The sequence below is a fragment of the Anoplophora glabripennis genome, unplaced genomic scaffold (assembly GCF_000390285.2).
Source record: "Anoplophora glabripennis isolate ALB-LARVAE unplaced genomic scaffold, Agla_2.0 scaffold89, whole genome shotgun sequence".
Lineage (NCBI taxonomy): Eukaryota > Metazoa > Arthropoda > Insecta > Coleoptera > Cerambycidae > Anoplophora > Anoplophora glabripennis.
In genome coordinates this window covers 185,174-195,149 of record NW_019416262.1, presented here as the reverse complement: position 1 = coordinate 195,149, position 9,976 = coordinate 185,174, and positions in this window count along the sequence as shown.

Genomic DNA, 9,976 nt, shown 5'->3' with positions numbered 1-9,976 from the left:
TGTCTAACAAATTTGATTGACTTTTTGGAGATACTGGCAAATAAAATATGACAGACTTTTTTATACTATTACCTACCCTAGAATTTATGGTACATTGTTCTGAAACATCCTGTATAGGTACGTTATATTTCCAATGTAATTTTTTGTATGAATAATAGCAGCTACCTCCTATATTTTCTGGGAAGTTATTTATTTATGGCATAGTTTTAGTAATTCCTGTTTATTTTAGTATTTTCAAATTTGATAAATAAAATTAATTAAGTAAACAGTATGAGATTCTCGTTTAGGCAAAAATAGTTCCTAAAAATAACACTTGACCCATCTATTTGCACATAGAGTTTATTAAATTAAAATACCCAAATAAATAGCGAAAAATGGTATAGTTACACCTACCGATACCTATACCTATTTCGACACCATTCCGTCAGAAATACCCTACTATTGCAATAGTAAATATAGCAGACCCATCTAGTTATTAGTAGATTAATACAAGAAGCAACTCCCGGGCGCCATTAAGAATTATATCGAAGGACAACGATTCGATGGCAAAATAAGTAATTCTTTACAATGTCTGCGCTATTAGGCATTTCAGTGATAGTTGAAAAAATAATTGTATAAGCTTCTGTTTATACAGAGCGTTTCATCTATAATGGAACAGAATTTATAGGAGAATTTTAAGGCCCTGTTGAACATTTCAATAGATATGTTTTTTTACAGAGAGAAATTCAAAAACACTCCATTTGTAGAGGGCGCCTGTGTAAGATCGTTCTTATCGAGAGATATTAAAAATGTTTTTATTTCTTAGTTTTTTTCCTAAAATTTAACGAAACTTTTTGTCATTTGCAGATAACATAGATAACTTATTCTTAAATTAATAAACAATATTTTTACATAAAAAAACACTCATGCCATATACTTTAAAAAACTTAATTGCACATACAGTTTGATTTATGTATTCAAAATCTGCTTTGACATTTTTTTAAATAAAATACATACTTTTACATCAGTTTCTTGGTGACCTTTTGAATGAACCTATGCTTAGCGTATCATGAGTACGATTCAAATAAAAATTACTTGGTGAGTACGCAGGATTTTTTCGTATACACGTTTAAAAAATGATGAACCTTTAAACAAATTTCTATAAAAACATTGTTATTTACGGTTTAGGTATCAGTTATCAAAATGAATAACATCCGTCCTGTACCTTACAGTTAATATGGTGAGCACCGGATTTTAATAATCTCATCATCTCAACAATTTCTTATGGGATTAAGAAAAATGTCTGTCCGCATTCTACAAGGAATAATACTTAATGAACATCTGCGTGTGATTGCGTAATAGTTTGCGATAGTACTCGTATACAGTTTTGAAAAGCAGTAGCGAATTTTTAATAATAATAATTAATAATTGTACAGGGTTTTAACATAACATTCTACCCCCTTATCTTTTTTTACCTTCCTATCTAGGAAAAAGTGGTAATGACCAAAATTTTAGTAAAATTATCTTATAACTCCAAAGAAATATACATATATACAAATATACATAAAATAATTGAATGGCATTTCGAAGATAAAAAAAAACTTGTTTTTTTTAATGGAATACAATGGATATTTGTCGCTGTTTGAACTCCCTCTGCAATGATTAAAGTAAATATTGCCATGGAACCATGCGGTGCATATTTATACTTTTCAACTATTGCGTTACTACGAAAACATGCTGTCTCAAATTTAGTTTGGAAACATGCTATCGAAAATTGTACTTGGAAAACATGCTACCTCAACGTAAGCTTGGAAAACATGCTAGCTCAGATCTTTAAGTTAAAACATGGTATCTCACACAAAAGCAAGTTTGACTAGATATTTAAGTTGGCTGCATTGGCGTTGAAATGCACATTGAATTTTTGAAACCGTGCACTTATGTAATATATTTTTCAAAAAGTAAGGAATATTTATGTTCAGGTACACTGTTTATTTTATTTTTTTTTATTCAACATTTTTCAATTAATTTTGTTAATTACTGTTATAAACGTCAAAATTGTTAATTAAAAATATAGAATAATGTGCAGTATGATGCAACAGGTACATTATTCGACGTTTTTTGAAATAACAAATTATAAAAAATGGTGTATACCTTAATATATCAAAATGTTTATTATTACTAAAAATTATTCGATTTTTTTCATACAAGTTTGGCTTCTTAAAGGTACGGTAGCCGCGCGCTTGGAAATGAAATGCAGGTATGCGACATTTATTACCGGTACCTTATGATCTGCTGGATATCCATGCGACGGACGCAGAGCATATGATATGCACGTGCACGTTTCTGCGGTTCCCCATGCACACATGTTTATCGTACATATCATTCAACTTTATACATTATATTTATATTATGGTTATTATGTTAACTCTATTAATAAAATTTTATTAATAAATGATGTTTTTTTTACAAATTGTTGCATCTTGTTCTTATTTGAAAAGTAACGATTATAAAAACCGTATTTTGTAAAAAAAACTGAAAAATTTTTGATATTTTTAATTATGCATTTATAAATACAAAGCTGTGTGTAAAAATCAATACTTTATTTTATCTGAATGCAAGTTAAGAGCAATTGCCAAGACAATCCAGGTATAGCTACTCTACACTGGCATATTGTCCAGGTAAGAATGATTCGGGCCCGGGATTTGAAGCCTAGCCTGGTCCATTATAATCCTTATTGCAGTCTCCTTGAATCCGCATTAAGGCATATAAAATTATTTTTAGAATAAAATGAAGAGTAGCGACTATAAATCAGATAAGCGTGCGCTATTAATTTTATATCAAAGCAAGTTTGTATGAAAAAAATCGAATCATTTTTAGTAATAATAAACATTTTTATATGTTAAGGTATACACTATTTTTTTATAATTTGTTATTTCAAAAAACGTCGAGTACGTGTTGCAACATATTACATATTATTCTATTTTTTTAAATTAACAATTGTATCGTTTATAACAGTAAGCTAACAAAATTAATTGAAAAATGTTGAATGAAAAAAATAAAATAAACAATGTTCCTGAACGTAAATATTCCTTACTTTTTGAAAAATATATTATACAGTACGCGCCTAAAGTATGGAATAAATTCAGTAAAAACGAAAAAAATTTTTTTGGGAAAAATACTCGTACAGGTCGATTTTTAATTTAAAAAATACATATTTTAGCATAAAAGGCGATTTTCAACCGTCATTTGTTTTCGAGTAATGACGTCATCGACATTTTTTTTAAATAGCAACCCCCTATTTTTTTTCTTGATTCTGAAAGATCGTTTCATTGTTCATCCGGCAGTATTAAAATGGTGCCATAGCATGGTTTCGAGTAAATGACGATTGAATGTTAGAAAACCCAAATCAATTAAAATAAAGCAAAAACGTTATCAAATTTAGTTTTTCGAAATGCCTGAAGTTTTTTATGGATCACGTAGGTGTAAATCTTTACAAAGTGTCACTGTCATACCGACTTTCTAAGTATTGTAAGCGATATAAAAATTATTGTTGAATTTAAAAAGAATTACGGAAAGAGAATTACAGATCACCGTATTATTACCTCTGAAATACTTCTAAATATAAAACATATGTAAGAATAAAAGTCTTATGAAACTTTTAATAGTTTCTGATACCCATAATATTGCAAAAATAGTTAAACATAGTGTGACTGAGATACAGTCCCAACATACCTATTTTTTTACTAGAAACTTTGTAAACTTATATAAAATATTAACCTCTGAAATACTTCTAAATATAAAAAAATGTAAGTATAAAAGTCGTATGAAACTTTTAATAGTTTTTGATACTCATAATATTGCAAAAACAGTTAAACATAGTATGACTGAGATACAGTTCTAACATATTTTTTTAGTGGAAACCTTGTAAACTTATATAAAATAGAAAGTTTTCTTAGGATTAAAGTGATGTAAGGTTTAATGGGACTATATCTAATAATAACAGAGATATAACCAAAAGAATGTACCATAACTATAATGTATTAGAAAGATAAATTAACAACTGCTAGATAAGTTTTTGTTTAGCGCATTTCATGGTACATTCTTTCAGTTATACTTGTAAATATCTCTCTTGTAAGAAGTAGATCAATGATATTTTGTATACTATAATCGCAAGAAAACATTATATTTGACTAGGTATGTGAAAATATATATGGTGTTCCGCTGAAAAAAGGTAACTCGATAACACAACGCTCAGTTCTTTTTGTAACATAGGTATTTAAAAACCTAAAAAATTTCCTCCAATTCTCATACGTTTTTCATATCTCAAAATTTAACACAGGTAGGTAATAAGGACACACTTTCACGTGACCCCCTTGAACATAATTCTTATTGATTAAAATTTTAAGTGCTAATTAAAGTAATATTTCATAAATGGATAGAACACAGAAAGTAAAACGACTCTTGCAAGAGAAGAGGTATTCTGGAATTCTGTTCGTGAAATAAAATGAGCTTTAATTTCAAAATTTAGAAATATCTAATTTTCGCATAGTATGATACGCTTTCTATATAAGGTACAATAAAATCTTAGAAGTTTCTTAGAATTAAAATCTGAGTACCTAAATGTGCAAAATTTCAATGTCTTAGGCCTACTTTTATTATTTTATTGATATCATGCTTTTCTCGCTAATAAAGGTATCCAAATTTGGTAAAGTACATTTTATTAGAAGAATTTGAAACCAAGCTAAAGTCAAAGTAAGCTTAAATGCACCGAAATCTTACAAATTTGTTCAATTTTTCATCCTAGAAACTTTTCTTCATAACATTTTGTTGTATCTCTTACAGAAAGGGCATTTTATTAGTGCAAAATCGTAAATTTATAAAATTGCAAATTTTGATAGATTTTTCTGATTGGAAATCATGCCAAATAACCATATTTTCAACTATATTTATCTCTGCAACAGTAATTTCACATATCTGAAGACTTCTACACCTACTTATAACGTAACTTTTTCGAGAAAAGAATCAAAAAGGCACATTAAACTTAAGTAAATAATTTAACTATACACGCATACACTAAAATGTTTTATCTAAAAGTCAACGAGAATCCATTTTTACAAAAATGAACCCATATGAAACCGCATTACAAAGATTGTCATTAAATTGTGTGAAAAAAAAATTGTTTCAATATTTCAATCAAATTATATTAATAAGTAGTGTTTTAAATAAATAATTTGCCATTATTCTAAACATATTAACTATACTAATGTTAAAAAAACATTTATGTAGTTAAATATCACATTGAACGATTATGGAATATCAAGTGAATGTACAAACCTTAGTTATATGAGCCCAAATAGTTGGTTCAAGTTCCTTTTGTAAAATTTTAAAAATCTTAGAGAATTTTTAGATATTTACCCCATTTTTAGAACTTAATTCACTTTTAATTCAAAAGCACTGTTTAATATTTTGTTTATAGACTACTTTAAATTTTTTAATTAATAAATAATTGCTATTTTCTTTTTATTAATTACAATTTGTCTTTTGTAACATTCTTGATGAAGTTGTACCACTTTGGTTAAATTTAATGTACAGCATACAAATCTAAAACTATATAGGTATCTCTGTAGATATTTTAAATAATAATCTTTTACATTGGAATTCTCGGTAGTGTTTAAGAATATACGAACAACAACGAGTAATAACACGCACAGAATTTTTGACCTTGACCCCCCATGTGAACAGATATCCTTGTAAGTCAAATTAAAAATAGTATTACTTCAACGCTAACCACAAATATGATAATAATCTTCCTGAAAGTAAATTGCCAACTAATTTCTTAATAATAAAAATTTAAACAAAGTACCATAAGCCAGTCAATGCCTCCAGTGCTAAAATATGCACGTGACTCATCATAATCATTTACAGGGATTCTAGCATGGGAATGACCTTGAAAATCCACTCTGTATTTTAGGAATGTGTAACGGATATCAAATATATTTTGTCTTATTCGCTTTATCCGGAAATAGCTAAAACGCCTACTTGATTGCTTCTTTCAGCTGCCGCAGTGCGTGATAGAAACTAGACTTTAAATCAGGTGGCAAATACTATGTTTTCCTTTACATATTTTTTTATATAATTATTTTGATCATATACTGATTTTTATGATTTTCCTAGAATAACATGTGTTTCGTCTGGTTTGAAGCAGACCGTATAATCATTATGTTGCAGTTGAGAATAACAATAACAACTAACAATGTAGAACTTTATGATAATTATAGGTATAGATTTTATAATGTTTTTCTTCCATCGAATGGTTGTTTGTTGTTTAATCAAACATTTGAATATATTACTTAGAACTTATCAAATTTGCACTTAATTTGAAGGTCCTTGACTATTTTTAATTACACTTTTCACAATTGCATTTCTTTATTAACATGGGATTTTCTACCACATTATGTAGCACAATATTTAATTACACAATTGGGGTTACCCAGTTTTATAATTCCAAGAAGTAAAAGAAGATTTTAAATTTTAATTTTCTATTACATACTACACTGCTGATTGGAAAACAAATAAAAGAGCATCTGCTTCGGTTTAATGACATGGAGAACATGGAACATCGCCTGCTTGAAGTATGAAATAGGCTGGATCAAAATGTCATTCACACACTATCTCACAATGACCTATGAATGTAAGAGTGTAATCCGAAACAGAGGTAAAAATACTAAATTAATTGTTTATATGCATACAAGAAATTTGCAACTTTACGATTATTAAATTTGGTTTTGGTTAAATATTAATCAAAGGGTTATATTGACAAAAAACATTTTTATGAGCTAATATTATAATTAATTATAGCATAAAGTTTAAATTTATAATAATTAGTAAATTAAAAAAAAATATTGGTGCGTTAATTTCTTGGAACCGTGTATTTTCTTTACAAAATACATAACAAAATATTTAATAAGTTAGTTTATTTCTAAAGTAGACAAAATAAAAAAATCCATTAAATAGTGATAACTTTTAGGGTGTAATATTATTTTTTATGGATACAGTAAAATATTGAGTACTATTTAGAACATTCCTTCCCTGCAGCAGGCAAATAAGAATTTAGTTCTGTCAAATTTAACACCTAGGTGAGAAATAGTAATGAAAATTAACAATGATCACTAAATCGTATCTTTTTCGTAATTTAATAGGCTTAGCTAGGAATCTTGACCTTTCCCTGTTGTTCTAGGGCTAGTCTATTCTTATTGGGTATAAAGCTGCTGCGGACGGACACGCATTCAATGCTTCCAACCATTTCGCCATTCTTCACTATCAGCATCTTCAGTGGTGACTCCAAATGCTTCGCCGCATGTATATGAATTGTTTTGATTATGTACTTCAACAAAAGATTACGTAATATTTGTTTCTTATTATCACCATTATAGAATTACAATAGAAAAAATCATGTTTCTTCATAAAATCATTTTTTTTAAATAAAAAAAAATTATGACAAATTAGATTCATATCTGCTGAAAATCGATTGATTCTAAAAAAAATATATATTCAATAGGTAATTCTACAAAAATCTTTGCAAATATTAATTAGAAAGAAGAAAATATGCTCTGTGGTGGGGGTATTTTTCACATTTCTGTAAATACAATTACTTCGATTACCAAAAGTTGACATCTATGCACAGGTAGCGTACAAAGTCTTTAAATGAGAAAAAAGAAGATGAATATCATTAATTTGGACATACAACAAGTTTCGATAGAGATAATTTAGTCAAAAGTTATAAATATCGGAACATCCACAAGGTGATTCATTAAGAATCGGAGATATTACACACCAAAATATGATTGAGATTAACATGCCTTATACAAATGTTACATGTTTACGCGATACAGAGTGTTCAAAGTTGAAATTTTAATTTGAAAATTTTCAATAATTTTGGAATTTTTAGGAAAATCAACTCGAAAATTGGTAGTTTTATGTTTTTTGGTACGAGAATTACGAATTTGATGTTGAATTTACACCCTGTTACTTCAGTAAATCAGAACATATTTTTTTGTCCAACGAACTATGATTAAAGCGAGTTAAAAATTTAAAAAGCAGTTCAATGTTACACAGAAAAGGTACCTACTCTTGTTTAATTTATCTAACACTATCGGTTTTTGAGTTATTTGCATTTTAAACATTTAATGTATCTTGCCTTTATAAAATTTTTATTCTTTTAAATTAAAGTGTGCAAAGACAATAACAATCAGTAACAGTAATGAAAACTTTCAAAGTAAATGCTTAAAATGTCCAACCTTCACCTCAGTACACTTTACAATGCGATTTCTTAAAGTTCTTTGAATATTAAATGAAACTTGTCGATTATTTTTAGTCGCAATGTCTTGAATTTTTTGTCACAACTCCTAGATTATATTAATTTTTTCCTTGTTTCATTTTTCCTTCATTTGCGATCATAATCAGAAGTCCAGAAGGTGGTCAAACAAATTCATCTCGACGGCCAATTCACTGATGTGGAAAATGTTCATTCAGGTATTGTCGCAATGGCAGAGAAAAATGTGGTGGCTGGTGGCGTCCAATTTTACATAAACCACATGTCTCATCTTCTAGGAGTATGTTTAAATATTGGAAAAGTTCAAATAATTAGAGAGGTTTATTCAGATTAGGAGGGAGTTCAAAAGGACAAAAAAACACCACAAAAAATGTGTATCTTGAATTCATGCTGCAAATAATTGTTTTTGCAATTGCCTCATTAGGTTGTTTACCTAGCAAAAATTGAGCAAATTCTAGGCGAGCTGGTAAATCTTGAGGTAATAAATTTTGGACAGGAGTATAGTGTATAGTGTTGCAGATTGTCTTTCTTTAAAATTCTCTAGATAGAAGATTGGCATATCCCTGTTGCTGTACTTAACCGACAAGTACTAAGATCTGGGTTTTCCAAAATACGAATTATAACCTCTTCTTCGTCATTGGCGTTGGTAGTTTTTGAAGCACCATTGTGACTTTTAGGACGAAAATACCCTGTTTCGCCTATAACCGGTTGTAAATATTTCTGAACAGTTTGTTGTCTTCGATTTGGGTATAATTGTAAATACCTCCTGCTTGCACCAAATCCTCAAAAATTTGAGGGAACAAAAACACAAATAAATAATTATTACGTCGCGTCGTGGCATTTTTTGATATTAGAACTTCTGCTGCAAATAATTACTAAATTAGAGAAAGAGACATAACCTTACTAAACACACTGTTGTTAACTTGCAAAATTGTCAAATATTTGTTGACACATAAAACTGACATGTGCTAACAGAGGACTACTTGAAAAAAGTAAAAGCAATAACGGTGGCTAAGGCGATTTTACATAGAATGTTGAAAATGCAAACAACTCAAAAACCAATAGAATTAGATGAATTAAAAAAGAGTACCTTTTCTATGTGAAGTTGAACTGCCGTTTACATTTTTGATTCATCTTAGCCATAGTTCATTAGACAAAAAAAATGTGTTGCGATTTATTAAAGAAACAGAGTGTAACTAACGCCCTATACAGATAGGTACTGCCAAGTTCAGCATGAAATTTGTAATTCTTATACCAAAAAATATAAAGCTACCAATTTTCGAGTGCTAAGAATACAGAATTATTGAGAAATTTCAAATTAAAATTCCAACTCTGATCTCATGCACTTTGAAGTCATGTAAAATAAATTAGTTACAAGCTGTTTGATAATAATTGAAAGTTTATTAAAAGTTTATCACATAGAATAGGTAACAACATTTTAAAGAATTCAGATATATAACAGCAATAATTTTTGTCTTTAGCCTCAGGAGAATAACGGTATTTATGAGGATAAAGATAAAAGGCAATACGGTAAATATTTAAAAAAAACATTTTCTAGAAAGTATCATTTCATAAAATTTGTACATAATAAAGATAATCATAGAAGATTTTAAGCATTGAATGCATGTTTATTTAGGAAGCTATTAAAGTCGGCAGTAACAATTA